We start from the raw sequence: 19,429 nt of genomic DNA on the forward strand, positions 1-19,429 counted from the left end.
TGCGAATCAAATTCAGCATTTGAACCGATCGATAGTAGTGTATTGGCAAACGAATCAGAGGAAGAATGGATCCCTCCTAAAAGAGCATGGCACTCTGGAAACCAAGCAGCCACCAGCAATATACACTAGGATCAAATTCCGAGGCCCAGTACCAGCGCTGCTTCCAGCGATAGACCCCAAAACCAAGGCCCCGTACTAGAGCTGCCGCCAGCGAAAGGCCACAAGAAATGCCCAGTACCAGCACTTCTGCAGCATCACGCCCAAATGCCAGCACAGGAACGCCAACTACCAGCACTGGAGTGCCACGTCTCCCAAGAGCCAGGGCCGCTACATATCTCCCAGATGGTCTTGCCAATCCAACATGGCTGCCTTCCGACTCAGGATCAGCAAGAATTCCCCTTTTCACCGCACAGCCAGGTGTGCAGGCCAATACCCAAAATTTATATGCCCAGCAGCATATTGCCAACAACCCCCAATCTTCATACGCCTGTCCATTTGAGTGGAAGGATTTGACTCTGGAGGAGTTCAAAATGTTTATGGGCCTCACCATAAACATGGGGCTTACAAAAAAAAATGAAGGACATGCCTATTGGTCCACCCACCCCATTCACAACATGCCCATTTATTCTTCTGTGATATCCAGGTCCCGATACGAGATGATAATGCGCTTTCTTCATTTCAGTGACAACGCCCTGTGCCCTCCCCGTAATCATCCAAATTACGATAAATTATATAAATTATATAAAATTATATAAAATTAGAAATTGCGAAGGGGAGAAAGAGCAACTTTCTCCCCTTCGCACTCTATTTAAGTAGCACTCTATTTAATTCATTCGACCATTTATAATGCCTACATAATTTACACTAAATCCACCAAAAGCCCTGCCCACTTTCTGAAATTCATAGAAGTTGTCACGTCCCTCATCTACCATAAAGACCCCCCCCCAGAAAACCTTCACTCTGATGCTGTTAGCCGACTTCATGAACGCCACTTCCACCATCTGAAGCAGGCCGAAGACGCCAAAAAAAAGTCGAGTATGCAGCAATAAAGGATTTTGAAGAGATACCAGCTACCATTGTCCCCAGTGTCCCTCGGAACCCGGCCTTTGCATTGGTGAATGATTCAGACTATATCACACATCCCTAAAATATTAGCCCATATTCTTAACCATTTCCCTATTTTCATCATCTGTGCTGACCATTTCCCATGCTTCCTCAAATAACCATGCCACTGCCTTCTACGTTATCTGACCCTGGGCTGTTTTTTGACTATGCCTCTGCCAACGATTTGGACTGCTTGCACGTCATCTGACCCTGGCCTGTTTTAGGGACTATGCTTTTGCCTACTGCTTGGACTGATCTGTTGCCCTGCTACTGTAGGACACAGGGGTCTCACATGTGAGGGGCTCCAGAAATGTTTTTCTGGATGGAGAAAACAATTTACCGGATTAGGGTCTGGAGTCCGGAGGCTTCGTAGAGATTTGAGTGGGTCGAAGCCTCTACCCCTGTGCCCCTGTGCATAGGTCTTACCTGATTGCGGCCCTCAGCCTGCTGCTGACTTACTGCCGCCATCCCCCTGCCTGCAGCATAAACTGACCACACCTCTGCCTGCTACCTGGACTATGGAAATAATTAACTGTAGCAAGATGCAGTATGTTTATGAAGGGCTGGTGAGCGGTACAATAATGAGTGCAGGGAGGTAACGGTGTACCAGGACCAATATTATGGCTGTGCTGGCTGTCTCTGCCTGGACAATTTCTATGGACAAATGCTTTGGCTGTGCTGACGATATCCTTGTGCTGTCTATAGACAATATTCCTGCCTGCTGCCTGGATAATTACTATTGTTGCTAAGCACATCCCTGCCTGCTGCCTGCTGCCTGCACCAATTCTCTCCTCTGGGGACACTACTAAAACCACAGGTAATACTTTTTTTTTACCCTTTCCTCAATAGAATTTATTTTGTAGTGTAATTTTTGGTATAAATGCTATGTGTTAGAAATATAAGGGCCTTCAAAAATAATAGGTTGTCAGGAAATTAGATGTGTAATTTATGCTTGTAGAACGCCTGAAGGTGCTACTTCAATGGTGGGCCTCTGTACAGTCAGGTCCATAAATATTGGGACATCGACACAATTCTAATCTTTTTGGCTCTATACACCACCACAATGGATTTGAAATGAAACGAACAAGATGTGCTTTAACTGCAGACTTTCAGATTTAATTTGAGGGTATTTACATCCAAATCAGGTGAACGGTGTAGGAATTACAACAGTTTGTATATGTGCCTCCCACTTTTTAAGGAACCAAAAGTAATGGGACAATTGGCTGCTCAGCTGTTCCATGGCCAGGTGTGTGTTATTCCCTCATTATGCCATTTACAAGGAGCAGATAAAAGGTCCAGAGTTCATTTCAAGTGTGCTATTTGCATTTGGAATCTGTTGCTGTCAACTCTCAATATGAGATCCAAACAGCTTTCATTATCAGTGAAGCAAGCCATCATTAGGCTGAAAAAACAAAACAAACCCATCAGAGAGATAGCAAAAACATTAGGTGTGGCCAAATCAACTGTGTGTCAAAGTCAACAATGAAGAGAAGACTTCACCAGAGTGAATACAGAGGGTTCACCACAAGATGTAAACCATTGGTGAGCCTCAAAAACTGGAAGGCCAGGTTAGAGTTTGTCAAACATCTAAAAAAGCCTTTACAGTTCTGGAACAACATCCTATGGACAGATGAGACCAATATCAACTTGTACCAGAGTGATGGGAAGAGAAGAGTATGGAGAAGGAAAGGAACTGCTCATGATCCAAAGCATACCACCTCATCAATGAAGCATGGTGGTGGTAGTGTCAGGGCGTGGGCATGTATGGCTGCCAATGGAACTGATTCTCTTGTATTTATTGATGATATGACTGCTGACAAAAGCAGCAGGAGGAATTCTGAAGTGTTTCGTGCAATATTATCTGCTCATATTCAGCAAAATGCTTCAGAACTCATTGGACGGCGCTTCACAGTGCAGATGGACAATGACCCGAAGCATACTGCGAAAGCAACCAAAGAGTTTTTTAAGGGAAAGAAGTGGAATGTTATGCAATGGCCAAGTCAATCACCTGACCTGAATCCGATTGAGCATGCATTTCACTTGCTGAAGACAAAACTGAAGGGAAAATGCCCCAAGAACAAGCTGGAACTGAAGACAGTTGCAGTAGAGGCCTGGCAGAGCATCACCAGGGATGAAACCCAGAGTCTGGTGATGTCTTTGCATTCCAGACTTCAGGCTGTAATTGACTGCAAAGGATTTGCAACCAAGTATTAAAAAGTGAAAGTTTGATGGATGATTGTTAATCTGTCCCATTAGATTTGGTCCCTTAAAAAGTGTGAGGCACATAAACAAACTGTTGTAATTCCTACACCATTCACCTGATTTGGATGTAAATACCCTCAAATTAAAGCTGAAAGTCTGCAGTTAAAGCACATCTTGTTTGTTTCATTTGAAATCCATTGTGGTGGTGTATAGAGCAAAAAGATTAGAATTGTGTCGATGTCCCAATATTTGTGGACCTGACTGTATGTGGTCAGGCTTTGTAAAAGTCTGACACATGTGGTATCACCATACTCAGGAGGAGTAGCAGAATGTATTCTGGGGTGTCATTTTTGCTATCTACATTCTATGTGTTGAAAATATCTTAAAAATGGACAACTTTGTGGAAAAAAAAGCGTTATCATTTTTTTCCACATTTTCCAAAAACTTCTGGAAAAAAATTAACAGTTCAAAAGACTCATTATGCCTCATAGATTATATATTGGGGTGTCTGCTTTCCAAAATGGGGTCATTTTGTGGGCGTTTCCATTGTCCTGGGGCTCCAGGGGCTTCAAAACTGTAATAGGTGGTTGAGAAATGAGATGTGTAATTTATGCTTGTAGAACGCCTGAAGGTGCTACTTCACTGGTGGGCCTCTATATGTGGCCAGGCTGTGTAAAGGTCTCACACATGTGGTATCGCCATACTCAGAAGGAGTATCAGAATGTATTGTGGGGTGTCATTTTTGCTATGTACATGCCATGTGTTGGAAATATCTTAAAAATGAACAACTTTGTGGAAAAAAAATGCATTTTCATTTTGTTTTCTACATTTTCCTAAAACTTCTGGAAAAAAAAGAACAGTTCAAAAGACTCATCATGCCTCATAGATTATACGTTGAGGTGTCTGCTTTCCAAAATAGGTCATTTTGTGGGCGTTTCCAATGTCCTGGGGCTCCAGGGCCTTCAAAAATAGGTGGTTGAGAAATGAGATGTGTAATTTATGCTTGTAGAACGCCTGAAGGTGCTACTTCAGTGTTGGGCCTCTGTATGTGGCCAGGCTGTGTAAAAGTCTCACACATGTGGTATCGCCATACTCAGGAGGAGTAGCAGAGTGTATTTTAGGGTGTCATTTTTGCTATGTACATGCTATGTGTTTGGAAATATCTTAAAAATGGACAACTTTGTGGAAAAAAAAATGTGTTTTAATTTTTTTTCCCCACATTTTCCTAAAACTTCTGTAAAAAAAGGAACAGTTCAAAAGACTCATTATGCCTCATAGATTATACATTGGGGGGTCTGCTTTCCAAAATGGGGTCATTTTGTGGGCGTTTCCATTGTCCTGGTGCTCCAGGGCCTTCAAAAGTGTAATAGGTGGTTGAGAAATGAGATTTGTAATTTCCAAAATGGGGTCATTTTGTGGGTATTTGTACTTTCCTGGCTTGTTAGTGTCTCAAGAAATGAGATAGGTCTACAGTACATTAGGTGTGATCAGGTGTGATCAATTTTCAATGATTTGCACCATAGCTTGTAGACTCTATAACTTTCACAAAAACCAAATAATATACACTAATTAGGGTTATTTTTACCAAAGATATGTAGTCGTATAAATTTTGGCCAACATTTATGAAGAAATATTACTAATTTGCAAAATTTTATGACAGAAACAAAGAAAAAGGCATATTTTCACCAAATTTTCAGTCTTTTTTTATTTATAGCACAAATAATAAAAAAACCCACTAGTGATTTAATACCACCAAAAGAAAGCTCTATTTGTGTGAAAGGACGCAAATTTCATTTGTGTACAGTGTTGCATGACTGAGTAATTGTATTTCAAAGTGTGAGAGCGCTGAAAATTGGTCTGGGCAGGAAGGGGGTGAAAGTGCCCTGTAGGCAAGTGGTTAAAGTGATACTAAAGTCTCAGTTTTTTTTCTTTAAAAATAACAAACACGTTATACTCACCTCCTCTGTACAGTGGTTTTGCACAGAGCAGCCCAGCTCCTCCACCTCTCATGTCCCTCTTCAGCGCCCCTGGCCCCTCCCTCCTGCCGAGTGCCCCCACAGCATGCAGCTTGTTATGGGAACACCCGAACCGCTGCTCTGTGTCCATTCAGACACAGAGCCATGGTTCGGCCCCGCCCCCTGTCTCTCCTCACTGACCTTGATTGACAGCAGTGGGAGCCAATCTCAGCCAATAAGGAGGAAGAGTCCTGGGCAGCCAAGACTCTCCTGCAGTATCACTGGATCGAGATAGGCTCAGGTAAGTATTAGGGGGATATGGGGGGCTGCTGCACACAGAAGGTTTTTTATCCAAATGTATAGCATGCATTATTATTATTTATTTATTTCAGTTACTTGTATAGCGCCGTCAAATTACGCAGCGCTTTACATACACATTGTACATTCACATCAGTCCATGCCCTCAAATAACTTACAATCTAAGGTCCCTAACTCACATTCATACATGCACATACTAGACAGGAATTGATTAAAGTGGAGGTCCACCCTGAAAAAAAAAAATGCACCAAAAAACACCTAAAAAAATGGAGGAAAAGAAAAAAACATTTTTTACTTACGTGAAATGGCTGTTGCTAGACAGTCTTCCTAATCTGCCTCTTCCTACACCGCGGTGATCTTCAATCTTCTTCTCCCCGCGTTGTCTTCTGGGGAACGGGGCGCGGTGTGTTATGGGAACTGTGTGTGTCCCACACCACATCGCGTCCCATTCACAAAGCACAGCGCCGCTCGCACATGCGCAGTAGGAAACTGGCAGTGAAGCCGCAAGGCTCCACTGCCTGTTTCCCTTACCTAGGATGGCGGTGCCGGGACCCGAGAGCCGAGGGACAGGTTGGCCTCGGACGGCTGACATCGCGGGCACCCAGGACAGGTAAGTACTTATTTAAAGTCAGCAGTGTTTGTAGCTGTTGACTTTGAAATTTTTTTTTTTAATGACGGAATCCCGCTTTAACCTCCCAGCATGTCTTTGGAGTTAAGGTAAAAAACCATCTAACTTTACAATCACTTTTAGTAGTGGTTGTAGCAGAGCCGGTAGAGCAAAGAAAAAAAGGGGGAAAGAAACTGCGCTCTGGTGAAACAAACAACAAAATAACAAAACTAAATAGTTGTGCAAGTTGAAAAGCAGCAATTCCTCTGCGCAACACAAACACAGTAGATGATAAATTGGGAAAAATTGGAATTGCGCTGAAAACTGACATGCATGTAAATGATCACCAATCAGCAATAAATCCCTGAATGCATATCATACAAAATGTACAAAGTGAATACAAAAATATGAACATATCAAAGTGACATAACACCAAATTAAATGATATAATGAAATGTGAAATAAGTGAAAATAAGATTAATAAATAATATTAATAAGTGAATGCACATGAGTCCATACACGAATATGACTTAATCACCAATGTGATAAGTAACTAAAGAGTCCATAAAAAGCTGTATGATCTCTGCTGTATGTTGAGATAGTGCTCAATCTACCACCACAAGTAAACAATGGCCGCTTACCAGAGACTCATGATCCCCCACTACAGAGGATCAGAGAAAGCTTGAAAGGGATAATTCCTCTGGACCACAGCCGATGAGCTGAAAAACTTGGGATAATGGCACAACCAGGGCGTAGCTACTGTGGCATAGATACTCAAACTGGCATGTTTTAGACACCAACCCGCAATAGGATGGATGCACCATGAAAAATAAAAAGGCTCCAATAGTGTAAAACCATTTACCTTTATTAAAAATAAGTAACAGTAATTGCACTCACATGATGGTAGTAAAGTAAGTGCCTGAAATGTCTGGAGCACCGGCCGGTAAGCTCACAGACCAACCCGTCCTGCTTGTAACCACAACAGCGATGAGAGGTGACGCAAGCGCGTCGCTCCGCCCTACGCGTTTCGTAATAGAGTTACGTCGTCCAGGGGCAGTAGAGCAAAGTCCTTTAAAATATCATAGTTTCTGGACAGAGCTCTTCAGGACACCAGATAGTGTAACCTTTAACAGACCCACAGCTGATTATAAACTAGGCACCAGAGGGGTAGCTAGAGCTCAAGGTCACCAAGATCCAGCATGTCCAGATGTCTATACTAACAAGGCCAAATGGATGCCTCCTTCCTAACTTCCTAGCGATGCCCTCCAATGATACCAGATAGATCTGTGGCAGATAGCCCCCCCTTAGTCAGCTTCTTCTAAGCACCCAGGTCTCTGCGTGCCCCCCTCAGGCTGGACTCCTCCACTCTGGGACAAGACCCAGAACTGAATAAATACAGTCTCTCAACCCCCTTCACAGACTGCCTCTCTGGGAAAGGCTGGGGATGTATAAATATCCATGCTGCCATCTGCATAGCTTCACACCTACTATCCAGAAACTTCTCAAGTCTCCTGTATACAGAGGAAGCTATAGGTCAGACTGGCAGCAGCTGAACATACTGAACTAACCTAACTAGCAGATTGCATCCTCATACCTCCCAACTTTTTGCAATGAGAATGAGAGACACCTATCAGCAAAAGTATGCAGGAATATGGCTCACGCCCCCTTAAAGGGGAATTGCACAAAAAACAAGATTGGTTAAACCCACAAGTGCTTTTTTACCACTACTATTCTTTTATATTGGCTTTTGGAATTTACAAATGCAGCAATTTAGATTCAGATTCAGATTTTAAATCAGATGAAAGGTTTAACACTGGAAAACCCTTTTTGATAGATAAAAAGTGCATTTTATATACATCTATAAAGATCAGACCAAAAGGAGGGACAAATGAGGAAGAATGAGGGACAGAGGGACATTGCTCCAAATCAGGGACAGTTCCTCAAAATCAGGGATAGTTGGGAGTTATGCATCCTCATTGATTACAGTGAGCAGACTATGCTTTTGACTGTCAAACAATTGCAGCCACACTGCCTACAGTGCCTACAAAACACACTGCCTACAAAAACACAACTTAACAGCTAACTATAATAGCACCTACCTAGAAGGGTGCTACATATATATAAAATACCCACACCTAGAATTCATCTTCCTTCCCATCTACCCTAGTGTCCCTTTTAAAAGGTTCTGAGTGCCCAAGGGGCAGAAAGGATCAGCGGTCATGTGACTACTGTAACAGAGCAGTCACATGATCAGGAGCCGGTCCCACTGGCTTCCAATTGTTAATGGGGGTCAAAAGCTGTCTTTGAGAACTTGGTCTCTGTGCTGGAAGCGTGCACTCAGCACAGAAACATTAGCCACCCTGTGATGCATATGTGTGGTATGTGGGCAATAAAGCTCACCGGTTTGCTGCTGCATATGTGAGTGGGTATAGGTTAATAAAAAAAAATGCCCTATGTTGTAGATCCAACGCCAATCATCCAGCAAAGTAGATTCATGTCATTCATGATGTCTGACTCCCCCCGAACTGCTGAAAGAAAAAAAACATCACCCAACGATGCACATATGGTCCTGTTGCTTCACACCTGACAAATGACAGATTGAATGCATGACAGCTAATATATACAAAGGGATGGATATCTTTGCTGATGTAACTGACCATATATAGACATGACTATATTCAATTATGTCACTGGGATGCCTATGATGTTATTCACAAAATATTTCCATAAAAATGTCCCAAGATGTACATTGTCAGGGAATTTAGTAGACCAGACTGTGTGGACTGCACAGAAGGAACCAGAAACACAGGTAAGTGAAAAATAATGGTGTTTATTAAATGGGTGACAAATAAATGAAATATAACAGTGCAAAACAACCATAGACCCACAAACAAATAGATGGGAAATACCGTAATCGTAACAAAAGCCAGGCTGAGGTCATACACAAGGAGGTCAGTCAGATGGTAAAGGACGGGGAACCAACAGGACAGGGAGAGGATGGATGGATAGGCTGCAGGGCAGGGATCAGGGAAATCAGGAAACCGGAGGGACAGGCCCAGGATGGGATCGGATCAGGTCAGGACAGATGCAGGCTCAAGGCCAAGATAACAAGCAGCAAGATCAGGGCACAGGGAGAGAGACACCAAGGCAAGGATGTGAGGGCTTGCCGGGTATTTATCAGACTGCAGTGATTTGACCTCACGTTACACCTGAGCGCAGAGGGTGCTGTCTGCTCCACACTGCCGGAATACACCCGCTGGTGGACACCGGTACTACGACCCAAGGCTGCAACAGTGCCACCAGCAGGTGAGTCTTATTACAGGTCTTAGGTGTTGAAAGACACCCGCTGGTGGACACTGGTACTGCGATCCAGGAGACCGATAGCGCCACCAACGGGTGAACCTTTTCATGACATACATCCACCATCATTTATGTTGTCCAGCAATGTAGATCCACGTCAATCATGATGCCCAATGCTGATGGATGCACCTAAAGAAAAGAAGCCACCTGCTGACACATGTCTGGTCCCATTGCTTCACTCTTGCTGACTGACAGAACGAGTGGATGAAAGCTGTGACTGTATATACATATGGGGTTGGGTCTCCCTTGTGACATCATTTACCATGTATGAACATGACCATTGATGCCACAGGGATGCCTGTGACATCACTGACCAAATGTGGTCATGTCCTCCACTAACCTAAATACTAAATAGTTGAATTATTTACTGGCATCCAATCCACACAGTTCCACACAGGACACTACTGCATCAGTCTTCTATAGCAATAAAACTAGCTGGTCTGACAAAAAAAAAAAAGTTATTACCCTTTCCATTCGTATGCTGCATACACACGATCGGAAATTTGGCCAGCAAAAGACCGATGTGAGCTTTTGGTCAGAAAATGCGAACGTGTGTATGCTCCATCGGACTTTTGCTGGCCGAATTCCAGGCAGCAAAAGATTGAGAGCAGGTTCTCTATTTTTCGGTCGGAAAAAGTTCAAATCCGAAAATGCGATCGTCTGTAGCAATTCCGACGCGCAAAATTCCTACGCATGCTCGGAAACAATTCGACGCATGCTCGGAAGCATTGAGCTTCATTTTCTCGGCTTGTCATTGTGTTGTATGTCACCGCGTTCTTAACGAACTTTTGTGTGACCATGTGTATGCAAGGCAAGCTTGAGCGGAATCCCGTCGGAAAAGCCATCATATCTTTTTCCGACCAAAATCCTGATCATGTGTACGCGGCATTAGTTACGATTTTTGTGTTTAAAGGCTTTTTTTCTAAATTCCAGCTCTCCTATCAATATAGCATTAATGTCCTTTTTTCGCAAAAAATAAAACAGCTTTCTATTTATTCTACACACACTTACCTCACTGTCCTCATGGCTGTTCAAAAACACTTCTCCATTACTTCTGCCTCACTTCCTGGACAGACTATAGGTCATGACACAGGAAGGAGTTGACCAACTGACCTCATTAGCACACACCCTGCATCATACACCCTCCTACCTACCTACCCTCTTCCATGTGCATGTTTTTACTATCCAAAGTCAAAACAACAAGGGCAGAAGATTTAATAGATGGAAAGTTGAAAAAAATGGTCCGCTTTAACTTTTAACTCTTGCATAGATCGTTCATTTGGCATTTTGAAGTGTGCAGGAAATAAGAGATGAGATAACAGCCTATGTGGAGCAGAGTAGTATTGAAAACAGGAGAAGTGTGTCCTGGGTTCTGTAAAGTTCATCTTAGGCTGGCCATAAATTATACATGATATGGCAAAGTACTAATGTGCTACCAACAGTGTATCAATACAAATAAAGTGCTAATTAATAAAGTGCATACATATAAAGTGCTAAATGAAAAAAGCTGCTAAACTTCTATAGTGTAACCAACACCTCTAAAAATGTGTCTCGTGTAGTAAAGTAGCGCTAATATAGCACGTCAAAAAAAAAAAAAGAAATTTCTCAGATGCTCATGGCAAATATAAACTCATATAAAAGCGTTCAAAGTCCTAAAAGGTGCATCCCATAATATATATCTGAGCAATAATGCAATGAAATCCAATAAAGTGTATCACATAAAACTAAACTAAAAGTAAATTGTTTCCCAGGAGTAATCAGCTTCCAAAAAAATCAGGTGACTCAGAGGGATGATCAGTTCTAAAGTGAAAAATATAAATCAGAGTAGATAAGGGGGATAAGGACAGGTGAAAGAGTCCAAATTAAAGATGTAAGATGGTAAACATGTCTTTCTGCAATCCTCCACCAGTAGTGCTAGCCTCTCACCTTATAGATAGACCCCAACGGGTCTAATGGGGCAACAGTGAACGACCAGCCTGTTGTTGAAGCTTTCCTCGCAGCTTTCAAGGGATCACTGCAGGTTTTGTCCGGTCTCCACAGTCTTTTCCAAGAAGAAAGTTTTCTCCCAATCCTATAGGTGGGGCAACAGTAAACGGCCAGCCTGTTGTTGAAGCTATCCTCACAAGGTCCAAGAGATCTTAGGTAACTTTTTCTCCAGTCTCCATGGGCCTTTCCTAGAAAGAAGTTTCTCCCAATCCGCAAGATTGAAGATAAAAAAGAAGGCTCTCCATAGTGTAGTAGTAGAGTAGTGGAGGGATCAGGAGGGCACTATGTACACAGTGGAGGGATCAGGAGGGCACTATGTACACAGTGGAGGAATCAGGAGGGCACTATGTACACAGTGGAGGAATCAGGAGGGCACTATGTACACAGTGGAGGGATCAGGAGGGCACTATGTACACAGTGGAGGAATCAGGAGGGCACTATGTACACAGTGGAGGAATCAGGAGGGCACTATGTATACAGTGGAGGGATCAGGAGGGCACTATGTACACATTGGAGGAATCAGGAGGGCACTATGTACACATTGGAATCATCAGGAGGGCAATATGTACACATTGGAAGGATCAGGAGGGCACTATGTACACATTGGAAGGATCAGGAGGGCACTATGTACACAATGGAATCATAAGGAGGGCACTACATTCAAGAGCCCTTGTTACTAAAGTGTGGTAAACATAGGTTTAGTAGAATGCCACCAGACAATATCCTGTCATTTTTCAATCCATTCTTCTTGTATTGTGACACCAGCAACATTTATGTTAAAGATTAGGGATGAGCTTCGTGTTCGAGTCGAACCCATGTTCGACTCGAAAATCGGCTGTTCGATCGTTCGCCGAATTGCGAACGATATGGGCCGTTCGCGCCAAATTCGTGTGGCGCGTCACGGCCCATAATTCACTGCGGCATCGCAGTGCATTGCTTGCTGATGATTGGCCAAGCATGCACTATGACCCGCATGCTTGGCCAATCACAGCGCCGCCTTAACAGAGAGCCATAATTGGCCAAAGCCAAGGAGGCTTTGGCCAATTATGGCTCAGGGGATTTAGTACACGCCCCACACTATATAAGGCCGCCTGCACGGCGGCCCTGTGCAGTGTGTTCCGGTGTGCTTAGAGAGAGAGAGACAGTGTCATTTCATTTGAGTTAGCTAGATTAGGCAGGACAGTCAGTCAGTTAGCTGCACTTAAAGTGTATTGTGTATATATATGCATCCCAGGTGTTGCATATATATATATATATATATACACTGTATTCAGTTTAGCTAGATCCGTTCCTGTTATCTTCTAGACTATTTACATTTAGTGCAGTGCATCCTGCTCACAGTGTTCAGCTAGATCCGTTCCTGTTATATTCCTACTGACAGGCAGGCTTGTCTTGTTACAGTATTTTGAAGAAAATTACTGGTGTTCTTTTGATCCTATTAGTACCACAGTCAGGCAGCTAGACTATTTACATTTAGTGCAGTGCGTCCTGCTCACAGTGTTCAGCTAGATCCGTTCCTGTTATCTTCTTACTGACAGGCAGGCTTGTCTTGTTACAGTATTTTAAAGAAAATTACTGGTGTTCTTTTGATCCTATTAGTACCACAGTCAGGCAGCTAGACTATTTACAGTTAGTGCAGTGCGTCCTGCCCACAGTGTTCTGCTAAACCTACAAGTAAGTGGGGTGCGTCCTGCTCACAGTGTTCAGCTAAACCTACAAGTTAGTGGGGTGCATCCACCTCACAGTGTTCAGCTAAACCTACAAGCTAGTGGGGTGCGTCCTGCTCACAGTGTTCAGCTAGATCCGTTTCTGTTATCTTCTTACTGACAGGCAGGCTTGTCTTGTTACAGTAAATACAGCTACCTGAAGAAAATTGCTGGTGTTCTTTTGATCCTATTAGTACCACAGTCAGGCAGCTAGACTATTTACAGTTAGTGCAGTGCGTCCTGCTCACAGTGTTCTGCTAAACCTACAAGTTAGTGGGGTGCGTCCTGCTCACAGTGTTCAGCTAAACCTACAAGTTAGTGGGGTGCGTCCACCTCACAGTGTTCAGCTAAACCTACAAGCTAGTGGGGTGCGTCCTGCTCACAGTGTTCAGCTAGATCCGTTCCTGTTATCTTCTTACTGACAGGCAGGCTTGTCTTGTTACAGTAAATACAGCTACCTGAAGAAAATTGCTGGTGTTCTTTTGATCCTATTAGTACCACAGTCAGGCAGCTAGACTATTTACAGTTAGTGCAGTGCGTCCTGCTCACAGTGTTCTGCTAAACCTACAAGTTAGTGGGGTGCGTCCTGCTCACAGTGTTCAGCTAAATCTACAAGTTAGTGGGGTGCGTCCACCTCACAGTGTTCAGCTAAACCTACAAGCTAGTGGGGTGCGTCCTGCTCACAGTGTTCAGCTAGATCCGTTCCTGTTATCTTCTTACTGACAGGCAGGCTTGTCTTGTTACAGTATTTTAAAGAAAATTACTGGTGTTCTTTTGATCCTATTAGTACCACAGTCAGGCAGCTAGACTATTTACAGTTAGTGCAGTGCGTCCTGCTCACAGTGTTCTGCTAAACCTACAAGTTAGTGGGGTGCGTCCTGCTCACAGTGTTCAGCTAAACCTACAAGTTAGTGGGGTGCGTCCACCTCACAGTGTTCAGCTAAACCTACAAGCTAGTGGGGTGCGTCCTGCTCACAGTGTTCAGCTAGATCCGTTTCTGTTATCTTCTTACTGACAGGCAGGCTTGTCTTGTTACAGTAAATACAGCTACCTGAAGAAAATTGCTGGTGTTCTTTTGATCCTATTAGTACCACAGTCAGGCAGCTAGACTATTTACAGTTAGTGCAGTGCGTCCTGCTCACAGTGTTCTGCTAAACCTACAAGTTAGTGGGGTGCGTCCTGCTCACAGTGTTCAGCTAAACCTACAAGTTAGTGGGGTGCGTCCACCTCACAGTGTTCAGCTAAACCTACAAGCTAGTGGGGTGCGTCCTGCTCACAGTGTTCAGCTAGATCCGTTCCTGTTATCTTCTTACTGACAGGCAGGCTTGTCTTGTTACAGTAAATACAGCTACCTGAAGAAAATTGCTGGTGTTCTTTTGATCCTATTAGTACCACAGTCAGGCAGCTAGACTATTTACAGTTAGTGCAGTGCGTCCTGCTCACAGTGTTCTGCTAAACCTACAAGTTAGTGGGGTGCGTCCTGCTCACAGTGTTCAGCTAAATCTACAAGTTAGTGGGGTGCGTCCACCTCACAGTGTTCAGCTAAACCTACAAGCTAGTGGGGTGCGTCCTGCTCACAGTGTTCAGCTAGATCCGTTCCTGTTATCTTCTTACTGACAGGCAGGCTTGTCTTGTTACAGTATTTTAAAGAAAATTGCTGGTGTTCTTTTGATCCTATTAGTACCACAGTCAGGCAGCTAGACTATTTACAGTTAGTGCAGTGCGTCCTGCTCACAGTGTTCTGCTAAACCTACAAGTTAGTGGGGTGTGTCCTGCTCACAGTGTTCAGCTAAACCTACAAGTTAGTGGGGTGCGTCCACCTCACAGTGTTCAGCTAAACCTACAAGCTAGTGGGGTGCGTCCTGCTCACAGTGTTCAGCTAGATCCATTCCTGTTATCTTCTTACTGACAGGCAGGCTTGTCTTGTTACAGTATTTTAAAGAAAATTACTGATGTTCTTTTGATCCTATTAGTACCACAGTCAGACAGCTAGACTATTTACAGTTAGTGCAGTGCGTCCTGCTCACAGTGTTCTGCTAAACCTACAAGTTAGTGGGGTGCGTCCTGCTCACAGTGTTCAGCTAAACCTACAAGTTAGTGGGGTGCGTCCACCTCACAGTGTTCAGCTAAACCTACAAGCTAGTGGGGTGCGTCCTGCTCACAGTGTTCAGCTAGATCCGTTTCTGTTATCTTCTTACTGACAGGCAGGCTTGTCTTGTTACAGTAAATACAGCTACCTGAAGAAAATTGCTGGTGTTCTTTTGATCCTATTAGTACCACAGTCAGGCAGCTAGACTATTTACAGTTAGTGCAGTGCGTCCTGCTCACAGTGTTCTGCTAAACCTACAAGTTAGTGGGGTGCGTCCACCTCACAGTGTTCAGCTAAAGCTACCTGTAGAAGGTTGGTGGTGTTCTCATACTACAGGCAGGCAGTTGATTTTGCTAGCTGCAGTATCAGTACATATATATATATTTATATATATATATATATATATATATCCCAGCTTAGTGCAGCTACAGGCCATTAGTATGTCTGGAAGGCCAAGAAGGAGAGGCAGACAGTCACAAGCCAATAAGAGAGGGCAAGCAGGCTCTGTGTCTAGTGCTGGTCGTGGAGACGGTGCATCCTCATCAGCACGTGGCCATGGGACACGCTAGGCCTTTTTTTCGGCAGCTGGCCATGTTGAGCCGCAACATGCGGAAGACTTGGTCGAGTGGATGACCAAGCCGTCCTCATCCTCCTCATCCTCTCTCACCCATGCCCAGGGTACTTTGTCTGGCAAAGCAGCGGCCTCTTCCCTCGGCTCAATGTCATCAGTGACTCCTTCCCTAGCCCCACCATGTCCTCCTGAGGAGTCCCTCGAACTGTTTGACCACAGTGTTGGGTACATGCTCCAGGAGGATGCCCAGCGTTTGGAAGGCTCTGATGATGATACTGAGCTCGATGAAGGCAGTAACACGAGCACGGACAGAGGGGGTGCCCAAGAAGGACAGCAAACTGGCAGTCATGCTCCCCCTGCTGCAGCATACTGCCAGGTTTGCTCCAGTGATGAGGAGGGAGGGGATGATGAGGTCACTGACTCAACGTGGGTGCCTGATAGGAGAGAGGAGGAGGAGGAGGAGGAGGAGGCGGCACATCACCAACGAGGCAGGATGCCCTCCAGGGGCCAGCCTAAGGGCAGCACATTGACTGCATCACACCCCAAAGCTCCACATGTGCAGGGCGCTGCAGTCTCTGCGCATTATTCAAAAAGTTCTTTGGTGTGGGCCTTTTTTGAGACGAGTGCATCAGATCGCACCGCTGCTATTTGCAACATATGTCTCAAGCGTATCTCGCGTGGCCAAAACATCTCCCGCTTGGGTACCACATGCTTGACCAGACATATGTTGACCTGCCATGCAGTTCGTTGGCAAGCGTATCTAAAAGACCCACACCAAAGAACAAAGAGGACCTCTGCTTGCTCCTCATCAGCTGAGATTTCCAACCCCACTAGACCTTCAGTCCTCTCTGAGACCTGCACTGAGAGGAATGAAGGTGTAGAATTAGGTGTGTCACAGCCACGTACTTGTGGGCAATCTGATTTTGGTACACCGACGTCAGATTGTACCAGGCAAATTTCCCTGCCCCAGCTGCTGCACCGCCGAAAGAAGTTTGCTCCCAGCCATCCACATGCCCAACGGTTGAATGCTAGCTTGGCAAAATTGCTAGCACTTCAACTGCTGCCTTTTCAGTTGGTAGACTCTGCCCCCTTCCGTGAGTTTGTGGAATGTGCGGTTCCTCAGTGGCAGGTACTCAAACGCCACTTTTTCTCACGGAAGGTGATTCCGGCTCTCTACCAGCATGTGGAAGGCAATGTCCATGCCTCGCTGGACAGGGCGGTCAGCGGTAAGGTGCATATTACCGCTGACTCATGGTCCAGCAGGCATGGACAGGGACGTTACCTAAGTTTCACGGCGCATTGGGTGACTCTGCTGGCAGCTGGGAAGGATGCAGGACAAGGTGCAGTAGTGTTGGAGGTTGTTCCGCCACCACGCCTCCAAAATGCTAATGATTGTGACACACCTCTCTCCTCCACCCCCTCCTCTTCTTCTTCCTCCATGGCCTCTTCCTCGGAACCAGCGGTGCTCCGTAGTCGTTCAAGGGGCTACGCAAGTACGCAGGCCAAAAGATGCCATGCGGTGCTTGAGCTGGTGTGCTTGGGGGACAGGAGCCACACTGGGGCAGAGGTTCTGTCAGCTCTGCAGGGGCAGGTTCAGAGGTGGTTGACGCCACGCCAACTTAAGGCAGGAATGGTGGTTTGCGACAATGGCACCAACCTCCTCTCTGCCCTCCGACAGGGACAAATGACCCATGTGCCCTGTTTGGCTCACGTCCTTAACTTGGTGGTGCAGCGGTTCTTGGGCAGGTACCCGGGCTTACAGGATGTCCTGAGGCAGGCCAGGAAAGTCTGTGTGCATTTCCGCCGGTCATATAATGCCAGTGCTCGGCTGACGGACCTCCAAAAGGAGTTTAACCTGCCCAAGAACCGCCTAATCTGTGACATGCCCACCAGGTGGAACTCAACGTTGGCCATGCTGCAGCGGCTGCACACGCAGCAGAGGGCCATCAATGAGTACCTGTGCGACTATGACACCAGGACAGGGTCAGGGGAGCTGGGTTTTTTTCCCTACGCCAGTGGGCCATGATCAGGGATGCATGCACTGTCCTGTCACCATTTGAGGAGGCCACGAGGATGGTGAGCAGTGACAGTGCATGCATCAGTGACACTGTCCCCCTTGTCCACCTGTTGGAGCACACGCTGCATGGAATAATGGACAGGGCACTTGAGGCAGAACAGAGGAAGGAAGAGGAGGACTTCCTTAGCTCTCAAGGCCCCCTTTATCCAGACAGTGTTCCTGCGTGCCCGCCGATCACACAGGAAGAGGACGAGGAGGAAGAGGAGGAGGAGGAGGAGGAAGATTGTGTCAGTATGGAGGTGGAGCCTGGCACTCAGCATCAGCAGCAGTCTTTAAGGGATCAGTCCCAAGAAACACATGGACTTGTACGTGGCTGGGAGGAGGTGGCTGCGGACCATGTCGTCCTTAGTGACCCAGAGGACTCCGGACCGAATGCCTCAGCAAACCTACGCTGCATGGCCTCCCTGATCCTGCAAAGCCTGCGTAAGGATCCTCATATTCGTGGTATCAAGGAGAAGGACCAATACTGGCTGGCAACCCTCCTTGATCCACGTTACAAGGGTAAGGTTGCGGACCTTATCTTGCCATCGCAGAGGGAGCAGAGGATGAAACATCTTCGGGAGGCCTTGCAAAAAGGTCTGTGCAACGCGTTCCCAGAGACTGGGAGGTTACAAACTCCTGTTTCTGGACAACGTGTTGCTGAGGCTTCGGTCAGTCAAAGAAGGAGCGGTGGAGAAGGTGGTCGTCTGACCGATGCGTTCAGACAATTTTTTGGTCCGCAGCCCCAAGGTATGATCGGTTCCAGCAACCATCGCCAGCGTCTGTTTTACATGGTGCAGGAATACCTAGGGGCAAGATCAGACTTGGACACCTTTCCCACCGAAAATCCTCTGGGTTACTGGGTCTTGAGGATGGATCACTGGCCAGAGCTTGCACAGTATGCAATTGAGCTACTGGCCTGTCCTGCGACCAGCGTTCTTTCGGAACGCACATTCAGTGCTGCTGGAGGCGTGGTAACCGATCACAGGGTGCGTCTGTCCACTGACTCGGTCGATCGACTGACCTTCATAAAAATGAATGAGTCTTGGATCACCACCAGCTACCAAGCACCTGATGCTGATGTAACCGAATAATTTTTTTTTAAATCTCAGATCCCTTCAAAGACTGCCTATGCTGATGCTGAGTGACTATCCCTGAGTAATTATCCTCTTCCTCCTCAATCATCACGCTGATAGCTTGTAAGAACATTTTTGGTTCTGGGTGCCACCACCAGTGCCTAAGGCACAATTTTTCAGCCCCTGTTTAACAGGGGCGTGTAATTACGATTTTTGATGTAATACTTTGCAGCAGGGCTCGTTCCTGCATTCCAACTAGAGTGTCTGTGAGGGGTTGCAGTGTTGTGGCACCAGCACCAGTGCCTAAGGCCCAATTTTTCAGCCCTTGTTTAACAGGGGCGTGTAATTACAATTTTTGATGCAATACTTTGCAGCAGGGCTCGTTCCTGCATTCCAACT

The sequence above is a fragment of the Aquarana catesbeiana genome, linkage group LG12 (assembly GCF_042186555.1).
Source record: "Aquarana catesbeiana isolate 2022-GZ linkage group LG12, ASM4218655v1, whole genome shotgun sequence".
NCBI lineage: Eukaryota > Metazoa > Chordata > Amphibia > Anura > Ranidae > Aquarana > Aquarana catesbeiana.